This window comes from Lucilia cuprina, chromosome 3, assembly GCF_022045245.1.
Source record: "Lucilia cuprina isolate Lc7/37 chromosome 3, ASM2204524v1, whole genome shotgun sequence".
NCBI classification, from domain to species: domain Eukaryota; kingdom Metazoa; phylum Arthropoda; class Insecta; order Diptera; family Calliphoridae; genus Lucilia; species Lucilia cuprina.
This window is the reverse complement of record NC_060951.1, coordinates 49,364,019-49,380,517: the sequence shown is the minus strand read 5'-3', so window position 1 is coordinate 49,380,517 and position 16,499 is coordinate 49,364,019. Positions and strand designations below refer to the sequence as shown.

At 24.8% G+C, this 16,499-nt stretch overlaps 1 protein-coding gene across 2 annotated transcripts in view; it reads right to left on the bottom strand.

The window, feature by feature from the left end:
* LOC111674895 overlaps positions 1-7,082 on the bottom strand; it is a 46,404-nt gene extending 39,322 nt beyond the window's left edge. The window contains exon 1 of one of the 2 annotated variants that reach the window (XM_023435574.2): positions 6,779-7,082. The gene's annotated coding sequence lies outside the window, so the exon portion shown is untranslated. The remainder of the gene's footprint in view (positions 1-6,778) is intronic. The other variant, XM_046947507.1, reaches the window with a different exon arrangement.
* Positions 7,083-16,499: the final 9,417 nt, after the last annotated feature.

The following is a 16,499-nucleotide window of genomic DNA, read 5'->3' as shown; positions in this document are numbered from 1 at the left end:
TCATCTGTTTATTTAAATTGCTTAAAAGTATTCTGCTAATTTCAGTTTTTCTTTGCAGAATAAAATTTTTCTGAAATTTCATTAATAAATTAAGAAAATTTTAAGTGAATATCTTTAATGTCATTAGCTGAATAAAAATTTTTCTTAGCTAAATAAAAATTTGATTAAAAAATTTATTAAATAATTTATTCAAAAATTACTGCAAAATTGATTTCTCTCAAAGTTCATAGCTTGCAAAAATATATATTTCATCATAATAAAACAAAAAAACTTATTACAGTAACTTATCACTGCTTCCTCGTTATTGTAAACAGTTTATCATAAATCTTCACACGCTATTTGGAGCTAATTAATACAAAAAAAAAAAAAACTCACATTCAATTCGCACACACATATACACTTAAAACAATAACTTGGCAATAAAAGGTGGTAATAAACTGCCTCAAAAATTAAGCATTATTTAACAGATAATAATTAATTTTTAAACACTCTTTAAACCCAAAATGACTTTAATTCACATTTAAGAAAAACCAAATGCAGAAAAAAACTTTAAAACATTACACCATAAAACGAAAAATGTAACAAAAATTCGTGCAAAAATTAACAAAAATTAAAGCGATACTATTTCAGGTGTGGCATGCAACAATTGTTGCAAATCAGCTTTATTACATGAGTATTTTTTTTTTTTTTTTCAAAAAGTTTCAAACACCTATTTTGTTTTTGCTGAAATATAAAGAAAAAAGCAATAAACAAATGATGTATACAAATTTTAATTTGATTAAAAAACAAGTAGGAAAGTATAGTCGGGCATGGCCGACCATATAATACCCTACACCATGAGTATATTTTTAAAATTTTTACTTTTTATAAAATTTTTATTTTTTGTAAAGAAACTTTTATGTTGAATATTACCATAATTCCAAAATATTTAAGCCATTTATTGATAAAAAACTAAAATTTCTAAATAAGGCTCTATATAGGTCAAATATGGGCCGATCCTCGGTAAATTTGGGAAAAGGATATATTTCTAAATAACAATTAGTTTTGTTGAGTTTCGTTGCGATACAAATGGTTACAAGTCAATTTTAGACGTTTAAGTCATTTTTTGAAGGGGGGTTTGTATGGGGGCTAGGGCAAATATAGGCCGATCCCTACGAAAATCTGCAGTATCATTTATACTTATATAAAACTTATTTGTGCCAATTTTTAGAGAGATAGCAGAATATTTGACGTAATTATAGCATAAAAAGTTCAAATCAGGAGGTACGGTTGTATGGGGGCTAGGTGAAATAATGGACCGATTTCAACCATTTTCAATAGGCTTCGTCCTTGTGCCAAAAAACATGCTTGGTCTAAATTTCATCAAATTATCTTGAAAATTGCGGCCTGTACCTTGCGCACAAGGTTTACATGGACATCCAGCCAGCCAGCCGGACAGACGGACGGACGGACATGTCTTAATCGACTCAAAAAATGATTCTGAATCGATCGGTATACTTTAAGGTGGATATTGGACCAATATTTTTGTATGTTACAAACATCAGCACAAACGTATAATACCCTCCCCACTATAGTGGTGTAGGGTATAAAAACAAAAAATATTGTTTAAAGCAAGGCGTAGTTTTCATCTAGTTTGCCAAAATTTTGCTTAACATTATTTATCTATAATGGTTTAAATTATAAATGTGTTAAAATGAACCAATTTTAAAGTGATTGTATTTATTGTTAATGTTAAATAAGGAATAAACCCTCTAAATCTAAAATTGCAAGACTTTGTTAGTTTGTAAATTATTTAATCTTAACTAGCAAATAAAAATCGAAAGTTAATTTTGAATTTTTTTTTTGTTAAACCACTTATATTGCTCTAGTTTAAATTTGTGTATGAAAAAAGTGTGCGTTTTTTGTGGTCGTTTTTAATTTTTTTTCTTTTCTTTTATTGACTTCATAATACTTGATTACCAAATTGTTTAAACTGTAATTGAAATAATTGTTAATACAACAAACAAACGGAGGAAACAAATCAATTTTCAACGCAGTTTTTTTTTTTAAACATTTATTTTCATGTGGCTGTTTATTAAGATCAGCAACAGCAGTTTTGCTCTATGCTCTATATGTTGAAAGAATTTAACATTTGTGTGTAAATAATGTTGCTTTTGCGTACATGATGTATGAGATTTAGTAATATTTACGATGTTGTTATTTTATTAACTTAAAAACATATTAATTATTGTACATGTATTAATTTGATTAATCTTTATGTTTTATTTTAATTTAGTTGATCTTTTGATTTCTTTAAATAAAGAGTTATCGAAACAATTCATTTTATGTACAAGAGTTCAAATTTGTTAAAAAACTCTTTCGGAAACATCGAAAAATTTTAACGCATTTTAAATATTCGTATTCAGCTCCAAATAATATAAATTTATTGTATGAATTGATGGTGGAAATTAGATAATTACGATATTTAAGGATTATTTATTAAAGTTTTGTCTTTGATCTTTCTCAGAGTTCGCACTATACGTCTTGTTCGATGTTAATTGAGGGGTACAGACTGCCGAGAGTTTTAATGTGAGCACCTGCCGTGTCGGTCTTATCCCACGGTGGTCTTTTTCACCCACAGGGTAGACTTGAGAACGGTCTACCATCGCCCCTTTGTCCTCAATGAAAACTCAGGTGGCAATTTTTGCACATTGGCTATGACCGGTCCATGCGCAAGTACTTTGCTGGAGTACTCGAGCTATCTAATCTCTTGCCAAAGTAGTCACGTTGAAAGACAACCACACTACTATGGCTCTGTTGATTCGGCAACAGCACCTAAAGACGCAACCGGTGGACCGAAGCACGATCCATCAATAACCCGTAGACATTGTTCTTACTCACAGTGACACGCTGGGGCAAGACTGATATGAACAGAGTGTACTCTGAACATATCTGGACAAGGAAGGAAAATTTCCAACGCTTAGTCCCCAGTCACTCCTCTGTGGGGTGTCTGTTGATTTTCGGCAACAGCACTGAACTTATCCCGAAATATGACTATTATCATGCATCAGTCGGGATTGCAATAACACCAAGGCGGAGGTCTCGCCAAGGTAACATGCCCCCGGGGGGATAATTGAGGGGTACAGCAAGGCTCCGTTCTCCTATCCTATTTCTTATTTTCATAAATTACCTTTTATTTCAAATTTCCAACTCTATTTATTCTTCAGCCGCACTATTCCTATTTGGAACAAACTTCCTACAGAATTTTTTTCCTGTCACTTTCGATTTGAAAATATTTAAGTTTCCCTTCCACAACCTATGTTTCTAGTTCCAGCAGAATGCACTGCATGAGTAGGGGTCATCCCCTGAGTGATTTTAGCTGAATTATGTTTTTCTTAGCAGGATAAGGATTTTTTAGTGAATTTTTTATTATTGCCTTAAATAACAAAATATGATAGCTGAATTGACATCCTTTTAACTTAATAAGGATTTTCGGTTAACTATGTTAATTATTATCTTAAATAACAAAATATATTAGATGAATTGACTTTTTATTAACTGAATATTTAAATCCAATAAAAATGTAAGCAAAAAATGTAAGTAAGCAACTGAAATACTTTAAAATATCGTTTATTTAGTTAAGTTTTTCTTAGCTGATTAAGGATTTTTTTCTGAATTCTGTTAGTTATTATTTTAAAGAGAAAATATGTAAAAATTTAATTTTTATTAATTGAATTAGAATTTTCCAGCTGAATTGTATTTTATTTTTGCTAAATAAAGATTATTTAGTGAATTTTGTTGTTTGCCTTTAATAAAAAAATAAGTTAGATTGATTGACTTTTCATTAGCGTAATGACATTTCATTAGCGTAATTTACAAATTCAATAGGAATTTTTATGTTAGTAACTAAAGTATTTTAAAATCATTAAAATCGTTTTGCTGAATTAAGTTTTTCTTTAGATTCTGTTAATAATAGTCTTCATGTGTTAGCTGTATTAAATTATAATTTGATGATTATTTAAATCTAATGAGAATTTCCTTTTTACTAATTGAAATACTTAATAAATCATAACTTCTCTTTTGCTGAATATATATGTAGTTCTACTTAATTCAATAAGAATTTTTATGAATTATTTTTATTAATGTTTTAAATATCAAAACATGTTAGCTAAATTTACTTTTCATTGAAATTTCTAGAAGTTTCTTTCAGTTTGGTTGAAAGTTTCTATTATTCAAAATACTTTTCAATCTCACCACTTAACTAAAGCTTATTTAAACCACTTCTTCAACAAATACATAATATTTATGCACAAGTTTTCTTATTATGTGGGATTTTTTTACTGTTTAATGTTGTTGTTGTTGCCACTTTTTTCACTAAATTTTTGCACTCCTTGGCTCCTACGGTTATTTATGTCATTATGGCTTGGTATTTAGATTTGTCTAATGTTTACAATTGCACACACAAGTATTTTTTGTTAAGAAGTTCTGTTAGCAACTTTTTTTCTTTGCAACTTGTGTGTCTTTTTTTCAGTTCATGTTGCAGCATGTGTTTTTTATTCACACGTTATAGATTTGATTTTCATTATTTTTTGTTTATTTTTATTATTATTGTTATTATTATGTATTCTGCTTGCGGTGATTGTTGCTGTTGCTGTGCTAAGACTTTAATGCATGTTAAGTTTACCGCACTTTACTTTTGCTTTTAAATGGAATAAATAAAATCAAAAAGATGAAATCTTAAAGATTATTCATTTTAGTTGTTTCAACTTTTGTTTTGGCTGTTTAAGATGAATCATTAAATTATGAGAGGAATTAAAAATAGAATTGAAATTAATAAATGATTATTTTATGAAAATGATGTATGTTACTTAAGTCTTTTGTTTGCTTTGATAGAAAAAACATAATAAAAAAGTGATTTAAAAGACTTTATTGTTTGGGATTCTAGATTTCAAATTAGTTTATATCAATAAGGTTTAAATGTAAAATTTGATATAATTATATGCACTTTATTTAAGAGGATTATTTATGTTAAAATGTTAGAAACTTAATTCCACATGTAGCATTTTATAGTGGGTTTCGTTGCATTCTTTAATGTTTTATTATGATCAACAGATAGCTTGTTCAATTTATATGAATATTTGTTTTATCCGCTTTAATAATTAATTTAAATTCCTCATCTTTTTAATCAAAATATTTGGCCAAGATTTACAATTTTATTTATTTCTTAAGAAAAAAAATGTTTGCATAAAAAAATGTTTCTTATAATATAAAAATAAAATCACAGGTGGTCGTTAAAGTATTTATGTTAAATGTGAGTTTGAGTTATTTATTGTTAAATTGTCTAACTGCATTTAGAAATATTCTAACAAACGGGTCAAGATTCACGTAACGATAAAATATTCAAAATAATGTATGATGGCTTGTGGCCAATAATTTTGTTTATAAATAAATTTAAAAAACAGTTTATTAAAATGAAAAAAAAAAAAATAATTTAAAAATTGGCAAATTTAAAATTAGATAACAGATAAATAACAAACCATATAGGTTAAGTTAAAAATTCTATTTTTTTCTATACAACAAAATTCAACGAACATTTTCTTTACAAATTTAACGAAATATTTTACAAAAATTTAATATAAAAATAAAATTCGAAGAAAATTTAACTAAAACCTTTTATAAATATATTTTTTAAGAAGAAGTTTAAGCAAATGTTCTATAAAAAGAAAATTTTAGAAAATTTTTCTTTAAAAGAAAATTTTTGAAAAATTTTCTATAAAAGAAAATTTAACAAAAATTTTCTATAAAAGAAAATTTAACGAACATTTTCTATAAAATAAAATTGATCATTTTCTATAAAAAAATTGATCGAACATTTTCACTAAAAAGAAAATTGATCGATTTTCTATAAAAGGAAAATTGATCGAAAATTTGATATAATAAGAAAATTGATCAAAAATTTGATATAATAAGAAAATTGATCGAAAATTTTCTATAAAAAGAAAATTGATAGATAATTTTCTGTAAAAAGAAATTTTGATGAAAAATTTTCTCTAAAAAGAAAATTTCCTAAAAAAAATTGAACGACAATTAAAAAAAAAAGAATTAAAAAGAAAATGGATCAAAAATTGTCTAAAAAAAGAAAATTTATCGGAATTAAAAAGAAGACAATTAAAAAAAAGAATTAAAAAGAAAATGGATCAAAAATTTTCTAAAAAAAATTATCGGAATATAAAGTTTTAATAATTTTCGAAAAATTGTTGGTTTCTATTAACAGAAAATATAGCGAATTGAAATTTCATTACATAATGTTAACTTGCAATTACCAACGTTTTTCTGTATAATTTAATCTAAGAATAAACTATTTATATTAATCAATTATCTCCGATTGCATACATTAGAACTTAACTTTATAGCTTATTTAACACTAATAGTTCTCATGAAGTCTAAAATGTTTACAATACTTTAATAATAACAATTTTTACTTTCAAATTCAAAAACAGGTGTGGTAGTTACTCTTTAGCTAAAAATTTAGTTCAATGAATTGTATAATAGCTCATTTTATTTAATAAACAAAAAAACTCTACTATAAGTGCTAATAACACTTAAGATCATAACAAATATAATATGATGACTTACTTAAACTGAAAAAAATAAAAGCACGAAAACGCTTTAAAATATTTTAATATTATGACATAAATTACTAGCAGTTAAATAAGTTATTATTACTTAAAAACAAACAGGTTCTTTTAAAACAAAATTTTGCTTAAAAATATAGAAAAATATTTCAAAATATATTCACCCCAGATAAACAATAAAAATTTCAGTTGTTATAAATCAATTTTAGATAATAATCCATTAAAAACTGCTTCGAAATCCACAGAAGAAATTATTATTGATTTGTAGTTATATATGTATTTGAGAAATAAAACTAGACTTTTTTCATAGGAAATCAGATTTCACTTGATAAACATTAATTGATTTTCTAATAACAGATTGCAATATCAATTGTAAATTATTTTGATATTTTTTTTAGCAAAATATATTTTAATTTTATTTTAAAAACACTTAAACATACCACTTGTTAATTTGTTGATTTTATTTTCTGTTAAACTTTTCTCTTTTGTGTTATTTTACAAATAATTTTTGGCACTCAATTTTATTTATGTTTTTTTTTTGCGTTGTTTTAACGGGTTTTTATTTTGAAATTTTAAATATTTCTTTAATTACTATGTTTGTTTCTTTTTTCTTACTGTAATTATAATTTGCGTTTTTGTTTTTTAACAAATATTTATATTTTCGTAAACCCGCTTTTTTAATTTCAAATTGATTTTTTTTGTTTAATAAAATCGAAAGTTTAGTGTGTTTGGGTTTTATATTTTCTTGAATTTACTTCACCCAATTTATATGTTAAAATCACGCGCCGTTTTCAAAAAATGTTTCTGTCCGTTAATCACGTTATAACGTTAAGAGGTTTTGTCGTAGACTAAACTTTATATCGCATTTTTTTAAAAATCAATCTGGCATATTTGTTGTGTTTGCAAGCAGTTAGTAAGCAGCTGTGTGGCAAATGTAGTGATTTTAATAGCTTTGCGTTTTTTAAAATGTTCGAAAATAATTCCTACTGTTTAACTATAAACTAGACTATAGACTAGACTTTAGATTATACTGTAGACTAGACTGTAGACTATACTATAGACTATAGACTAGACTATAGACTAGACTATAGACTAGACTATAGACTAGACTATAGACTAGACTATAGACTAGACTATAGACTAGACTATAGACTAGACTATAGACTAGACTATAGACTAGACTATAGACTAGACTATAGACTAGACTATAGACTAGACTATAGACTAGACTATAGACTAGACTATAGACTAGACTATAGACTAGACTATAGACTAGACTATAGTCTAGTCTATGGTTGGTAAAAGTGGTAGTTCACTGCGCGCGAACATGCAAGTAGAACCGAATAGACTTCGTTCAACCACCAAAAAAATGTTGACAACACTTTGCCTACCACAGTAGCATACCTTACAACTTGTTGTTGTCGTAGTCTCTGTTTGTTATGGAAGCTTCAAGCTTTCAATAAACAAAAAATGTAATACACATGTACAACAACAAAAGCCCCAACCTGTTGGTTGTATAAAAACCAAAAAATTCAAACATGATAAAACCAAAGAAGACATAAGTAAATAAAAAAGTGCCGACAAATATCACAACATAAGACACCAACAAAAACAAGAAAAAAAGAACAGCACAGCAAAATAAATAGCGGTTTTCAGACGAAATGAACACAACATATTGTGAGTTTTATTACGTTTTGTTTTGCTTAAAAGAGCGAGAAAAATAATACAAAATAAAAAGCTTTTTTTAATGATTTTAATGTTTATAAACAAAAACATACGCAAACTCACACGAACAGCAGTCACATATAATTTAACTGTTTTTAAATGTCTAAGCAAACTGTAATTAATGTTTATAAACTTTCTGCTAATAATGTTGACAAAAAGGTAGGTTAGGCATGTTTGTAACAAATAAGCAACTGAAAATTCTTGATTAAAAAAAAAAAACAATAGTTTGACAAAATTATTAGTGCATTTATATATGTTAAGATTATATAATAACATTTCTATAAATTTAATTTAACAATAGGTTTAGAATATTTTTTGAATTTTTTGTTACAAACGAAAGACTTAAGACACAAACATTATTTAATAATATGTATATGAATCTTGTTTACAATTTTAAATTTTTCTAATTTACATATCATTAATTTAGAACGGGACTTTTTTTGGCCATTATAAAAAACACACACTCATAAATTATAATCAACAGAAATTTGATTTAATTTTCTTTATACGTTTTGTGTTTTTGTTATTTATTATGAGCTGCCGACTGAATAAAAATTTATAATTTTTTAATAAAAAAATGTGTATATAAAATTTTTGCTTAACTTGACCTTTTATAACTTTGGCAACTGGTATGTGTTTAAAATTATGTTTTTCTATTTTAATTAACTGACTTTCTTTTATGTGGGTTGTGTGATAGGGTTTAATAATTTCGTTATTAACTGTATGTTAAGGGCCTTATGCTTAGTTCATAGAACTAATTTTGGATAAACTTCATACATTCTTTTTAAAAGTTTATAGTACAAATTTTGTATACAGACTTGTTTTACAAATCTGAGAATACTTCAGATTTAAATATTTTATTCTAAATATAAATTTCGGGATTTGGAACTGACGGGATCTTATATGAGAGTCAATAATGGCCCGATCCTCATAAAATTTACTAGAGAGAATTTCGCTCATTTTTTTTAAACTGTTATGTTAAAGCTGTTTTTCGGAGGGCCACTTGTATGGGAGCTGTGCGAAAACGTGGACCGATATTGCCCATTTTCAATGCCAAACCTATAGGGATTATTGGTGCAAACATTTTTAAGCCTCTGTTAGGTCTCTTTCGTTTGATCAATATTTTGAGTTTTTGAGTTTTTAATAACATTGAACCTAAAAACATAAAATTAAGCATGTAGAGCTTAGAATAAACTTATAAAATGGGAGTTTTGGTAATTATGGGTTCTTTAAATAGTACTTTTTTGAGTTTTCTATAATATTGAACATAGAAACATAAAAATAATGTTTTGAGCCCTAAATAAATGAAAACCTATAGAACGGGACTTTTTGATAAATTATCGTTCTTCAAATTTCTTTTTTTTATTTTCTACAATATAGATCCTAAAACAGAGCCCGGAGAAAATGAAAACTAATAAAAGGAAACTTTTAACTTTTTCATTCTGTTACTAATTTTTTCATTTTCTATAACATAGAACAAATTTCCATAAAAATAGAAAAGGGACTTTTTAGTATTTTACGTTTTTCAAACTTTTGAAATGATTGAATCTAGAAACATAAAATTAAACATTTAAAACATAAAAAAGAGGACATTTTGCTACTATTTCGTTTTTCAGAGCAGAATATCTAAAAAACGAAAACAATTCAAAGCATTTAATAAACTCCTACATAAACCTCTCAGATTTTACAACCAAATTCTAATAAACACTTCAAAATTATGTCTTATTTCTAACATATTTAAAGTAAACTACAGTCACGACTGATGAAACTTTATAACTTTATTCTATTCTTACATGATTTTATTACTTTTTGAGATTTTATTTTTTATCAATAAATTTAATAGTTATGCACATAATTAAATAAATACTAAATAAAATATTAAATAAAAAAATCAACAAAACTTTATTACACGCGATTACCTTGAACTCATCTTACATAAAATATACTTACATTTAAACACACGACTATATATAAGTACATACGTCTAGTAAATTTTAAAATAAATTTTATTTTTTAAAATTTCAAATAATTGAAGAATCTTCATAAAGACATCTTTATATTAAAAGTATTTATGACTAAATATTCATCTAAAATTCTTGTGTATATAAAAACTCCCCAACAAACCACCAAACAGCAACAAAAACATGGTATTTGACACTTGAAGGTGTTAAATGAATGAGTTGAATAATGTTAAACACTGACATTTATGTTGTTTATTTATGTGTTTTTCTTGTATTTTTTTCTACAATTTTGTTGGGTGTATCTTCTATTAACAAATAAGTATATTTTTGTTACTACTCGTATTTTTATTTATTTGTTGTTTAATTTAAGTTTAAGAGACAAATACGTAGTTTGTTTAACTTTGTAAAAAATATTGTATTTTTTCTACTTAGCTGTCTACCATAAATTTTGGCATTAAAATTGTTTATATTGTAACAAATATATTGATTTAACATTGATTATTGAATTTGTTTTCAGTAGTTTATGTATCTCTTTTAATAAACGTGACTTCTTTTGAATGTATTTTTTAGAAATTTTTTTATTAAAAAGAAGTATTATTTTCAAATTTTCAGTTTTGGTTTATAAGCAACTGTAAAAAATCGTAAAAAATTGCCAAAAAATTATTTTCTATATATTTTTAACAATAAACAAGTTTGCGGCTTTTAGTTGTATATTTCAAATTAAATACTTGTCAATATCTTTTTTTATTAAAGGTGTTTCAGAGATTTTTTATTAAAAGTTTTAATAAAAAAATATTTAGAAAGTTCAATATTTTTTTTTTAATTCCAATATTATCATTTCATAAGTTCTAGTTACAAAACTTTTTAAAAAGAGAACCTAACTTGCCCCTTTAAATGGAAAAAGGAAGTAAAACCTGGTTTCTTAATACTAAATGCTCTTCTAGAATTCAACCTGTTTCAAGTTAATAAATTAATATAAAACACACACTTGTAAAATCTTAACAAAAAAATTCCAACTCAAACATGAAAGTAAAATCAGATATAAATAAAAATATAAAAAATTCAAAAAACCGCCATTAATTGTACTTAAACGTGTGTAAATGTCCAACAACAGTAACAACAACATTATTCCACCGGCAATGTCATTACAATCAAACCCTGTCACCTTGTCGAACGCATTGACAACAATAAAACCCACAACAATAAAACAAGAATAATAACAATAGCAATAACAGCAGCAACAGTATCATTTATATAAAGTACTATAACAACAAAAAAATTACCAGTACTTGTTGCGAATTTAAACCTCATTATCACAAATGTAATTGTGCCAATGATCGTTGAATACTTTGTGATACGCTTCACTTTTTTCCATTTCTTTTGTTGTTTTTTTTTTCTATATTGCCATTAATGTAAAAATATAACTTAAAAATATAAATAAAAATGTATAGAAAACAAAACTTACACTTTTTATAATTGTGTTATTTAGACACTTGGCCCCACAGATGATTGCCTTTCATTTAGATTTATTAAACAGTGGTTAGGATTGGGTAATAAGTAGTAAAAACTGAAGAAATTTTTTAACTTCTTTAGAAATTATTTACAAATTCTTAGCTTTTTCAAGAAAATTTCGAGAACATTTTTTCCAGAAATGTTTCATAATTCTCTTTTATAAAAAATTTTCAAAAAAAAAAAAATTTCTTTTTATAGAAAATTTACAATAAATTTTATTTTCATAGAAATTTTTCAATAAATTTTCTTTTATAGACAAATTTTTTTTCATTGAAAATTTTCAATAATTTTAGTAAATTTTCTTTTATAGAATATTTTCGATAATTTTTTTTAAAGAAAATTTTCAATAAATTTTCTTTTCATAGAACATTTTCTATAATAGAAAAATTCCTAGAAATACATATTATAATCAATTTTCAGTAAATTATTTTTTATAGAAAATTTCCAATACATTTTTAAAAAGCTTTTCCAATACATTTTTAAAAAAACTTTTTCGATAAATTTTCCTCTTAAAACAATTTTTCCATTAATATTCTTTTATAGAAAATTAAAAAATCCTTTTTAAAAAATATATTTAATTAACTTTCTATTTATTTTTTGATAACTTTTAATTTTCTTTCTCTCTTTTTATAAACAATTTTTGATAAATTTATTTTTTTTGGAATATTTTTAAAAAACTAATTTTCTTTTTTTTAACTTTAGATAACTTTCGACAACTTTTTGATAAATTCCTTTTTAACAGATTATTTTTGTAAAATTCTCTTTGATAGACTTTTAATGTAAATTTTTAATAAATTATCTTTTTATCAGACATTTTTGATTATTTTTTCTATTCGAATTTTTTGAAAACTTTTAACAATTTTTCTTTTCTATAGAAATAAAAACATTTCAATAAAATTTTCCCTTCTTTCTACTGTGCAATTTTGTGACTTGTAGTCGCACTGCCTTTAAACGCACACCTTAACTGTGTGTACGTCTGTCTGTCAGTGTCTTTTCAGCGGTACGTGTATTTTTATGGCAAATTTGAACATTTTAAAATGGGGAGAAAAAGCAGACACACACACACTTCCAAACGATTATAGACAGACGTGTTACGGACATAGAGACAAACCTCAACTAAACTCTCTGCTTTCACTCTTCATTGAATTCTTTCATAAATTTCTTTATCATATTTTTTTGTTATTTTTGTATTTGCTGTTCAGTTGTTCGTTCGTTGTTTCTTTATTTATTTAGTGTAGTTGTTGTTATTTATTTCCTTATTGTTGTTGTTGCTGTTAAACTCTTTCGTATGACCATTTTTTTTTCGCAGTTTGTTGTTATTTCTCTTACGTGTGGTTATTGAACTGAAACTGAAATTGTGTTAATAGTCGATTACAAACCGTCTCTAAAAGTTGATTGTTGTGATGACCATAATAATTATAACAAAAATGATGATCAAGATGTTGATGACGATGATTTTAAGAAATTGATTATAGTTTCATAGAATGGGGAGTCACTTGTTTTGAAAAAAGAAGGCGCGGTGCACTGATTTTTAGTTATTTTATGATCTGTTATAAAGATGTTGTTACTTTCATTGTGTCATATGACGAAGTGGTGTGGATCTTTTTTTCTTTTGTGTTTTATTTTTAAAACTTTTGGTATGTCAACTATTTGTTGTCGTTATATTTTTAAATTGAATAGAAATTTTTTTATTAATGCTAATGTTTTGTTCTATTGTTGTGTTAACAGACAATAATTTGAGATGATTTTGTAATAGTTTTAATAGGTTTTTTAAGAAAAATGAACCATTATTGCTGGTGCAAAATATAATAATAGTTTTTGGGAAGAAAAACAAAAGACTTAAGACACAAGCGAAATTTATTTTAAAATATTTTAATTAATTTTTATGCAATTTTCGATAAGTTTTTTTTTAATATAAAATTTTTCATGAATTTTCTTTTATAGAAACAAATTTCGATGAATTTTCTTTTTATGAAAAAAAAATTTGATTAAAATTCATGTTAAAGGAAATCTTCGATGAATTTTTATTTTATAAAAATTTTTTTTACAGATTTTCTTTTTGTGATAAATTTTCTTTCTCTATAAAATTTTCGATGAATTTTCTTTTTATATATAATTTGCAAAGAATTTTTTTGTAGAAAATTTTCATGGATTTGCCTTTTATGCACAATTTTCTATGAATTTACTTTTTTCACGATGAATTTTTCTTTCATAGAAAATTATAAATAAATTTTCGTTTATTTGATAAATAATAAATATTATTTTTTAAGGTTTTTTTTTTGATAAATTCAATAAATCTGTTTTTCGTTCTTGAAAAGATTTTAGAAAAAAGTTTATCGAAAAAATAATTCTTTTATAAAAAGAGATTTTGCTTAAATTCTGTTCTTAGTAGAAAATTTATCAGTTATTTTTCTACGAAAAGAAATTTTATCGAACATTTGCTTTTAATGAAAAATTTATCGAAAGTTTCTATTGAAAGAAGAAGGTGTCAAATCAATCTAGTCATATGGCACTGATTAGAACATAATAATAAATATTAAAACCTCATAAATAAGAAGAAAAACTTGTTCTGATTACAACATTTTGTTTAAAATATTTTTAATCAATTGTCGACTTCTTACATAAAAACCACTCAATATCAAAAACTATAAAAAAGTTGAATAAAAAACGCATTCAATAAATCTCGTTTTTATATAAAAATTTTAAGCAAAAAAAGGAACAAAAACCAAAACAATATTTTTTGCAGCATATAACAATTGCAACAAGTGGACAAGTCAGCGGCGCGAAAGTGCAACTAAAAACGTATGAAAATAATGAATTATGTGGCTGCAAAAAATCGACACAAGTTACACAAACAGCAAGAAAATTTATTTCGTTTTTAACAAACAAATATTTTAGACAACAGAAACGTACACATTGGCTACAAGAAAAACCACTTTCATTTAATGGAAAAAGTGCAAAAAATTATAAAAGCACAAAAAAACGTGAAAATCTTTTGAGAACAACCTGTTTTAAATTTAAAAAAAGAAGCAGCTAGACAGTCATATAAATAACATTTGCCTAGTTGATTTTTTTTAGCTGTTACCATAAGTTAGTTGAGGTAAATTGCAAAATTTTATATGTGCAACAGATGAAGAAGATAAGAAACTGCAGTCACAAAAATAATTATTTTAGTAAGTAATTGTGTCATTAAACTTTTTTGTTTGCCTTAACACTATAAGTTTAAAATTAATTTTAAGAAATCAATTTCCAAAGAAAATATTGCTTTAAAAGAAGTGAGTCTATGTATTCTGACATTTATCTAATTAAATTAATTGTTTTAAGATTATAATGCATGCTTGTCACTGTATCGGTTGGCAGCAGCAATTTGGTAGAATGTGTGGGTTTGAAGTTTTCTTAATTGTTTAGTTTTCAATGAAACCGTTTTTGTATCGTTTAAATATTTCTTTGGTAATGTCAAGTGTATTTAATGATAGACTTTTATAAAAAAATGCTAAAAGGCCAAGCCTTAAAACTGAATCTTACTTAGCATACCAAAGTTAAGAAAACAGAAAGAAGAGAAGTAACAAATGTACCAACCTTTATTTAGATATTTTGGTTTTTACTTTACTAAAGTTTATTTATATATTCATTATTATTATTTTTTGCAATTTTTTTCTCTCTTATTTTAAAATTCATAAACTTTAGTCTACCGGCTTTCTCTTTCATAAATTCTTGGCATGATTTTTGGTAACAAATCTACAATAAATTTCTATAATGTGGAGAAAATTTGATGAAATTGGTTAAATTTTAATGAGGAGTGTATAATACATTTGTTTGATAAATTTTTTAATAGAATTTGTCTCAAAATAGTCATCTTATAGAAAAATTCCCAAAATTCTTTTTATAGACAACTTTTTAAAATTTTCTTTCTAAAGAATTTTTTTCTAGAAAATTTTCGATAAATAAAAGATTAATTTCCTTTTTATATAAATGAGTAAATTTTCTATCTGTAAAACATTTTTAGAAAATTTTCAGTAAATCTTTTTTCTATAGAATATTTTCGATATTTTTTTTTGTAGAAAATTTTCGACAAATTTTATTTTTGTAAACAATGTTCTATGAAATTTCTTTCTCTAGAAAATTTCGATAAAATTCTCTCTTTATAGAAAATTTTCGATAAATTTATCTTTTTATACAAGATTTTCAATTTTTTTTTTATAAAAGTTTTCAATATTTTTTTCTTTTTATAGAAAATTTTCTTCCTATGAATTCTTCTTATAGAAAACTGTCCACAAAATTTTTTTATAGAAAATTTTATTAAATTTTCTTTCTATAGAAAATTTTCGATATATTTGTGCTTTTACTGAATATTTTCCATAAATTTTGTCTTTTTAGGGAAATTTTTCGATAAATTTGTTTTTTGAGAAATATTCTTTTTAGATAATTTATAATAAATCTTTTTTTATATAAAATTTTCGATAAATACTCTTTTTGGAAATATTTTTTTTTAATGAAATTTCGTTTTAGTAATTATTATTCATGATTTCTTCGAAAATTTTACATCTACATGGCAACTCCACCACTTAAATCCTTAACAACTTATCACCTTGAGGTTTATGTCTTAAGTCTTTTGTTTTGTTATTAAAACATAAAATCGATAAGCTGGCAAATTGCTTGTTTTTTCGCTAATCAATCAATTAGCTTT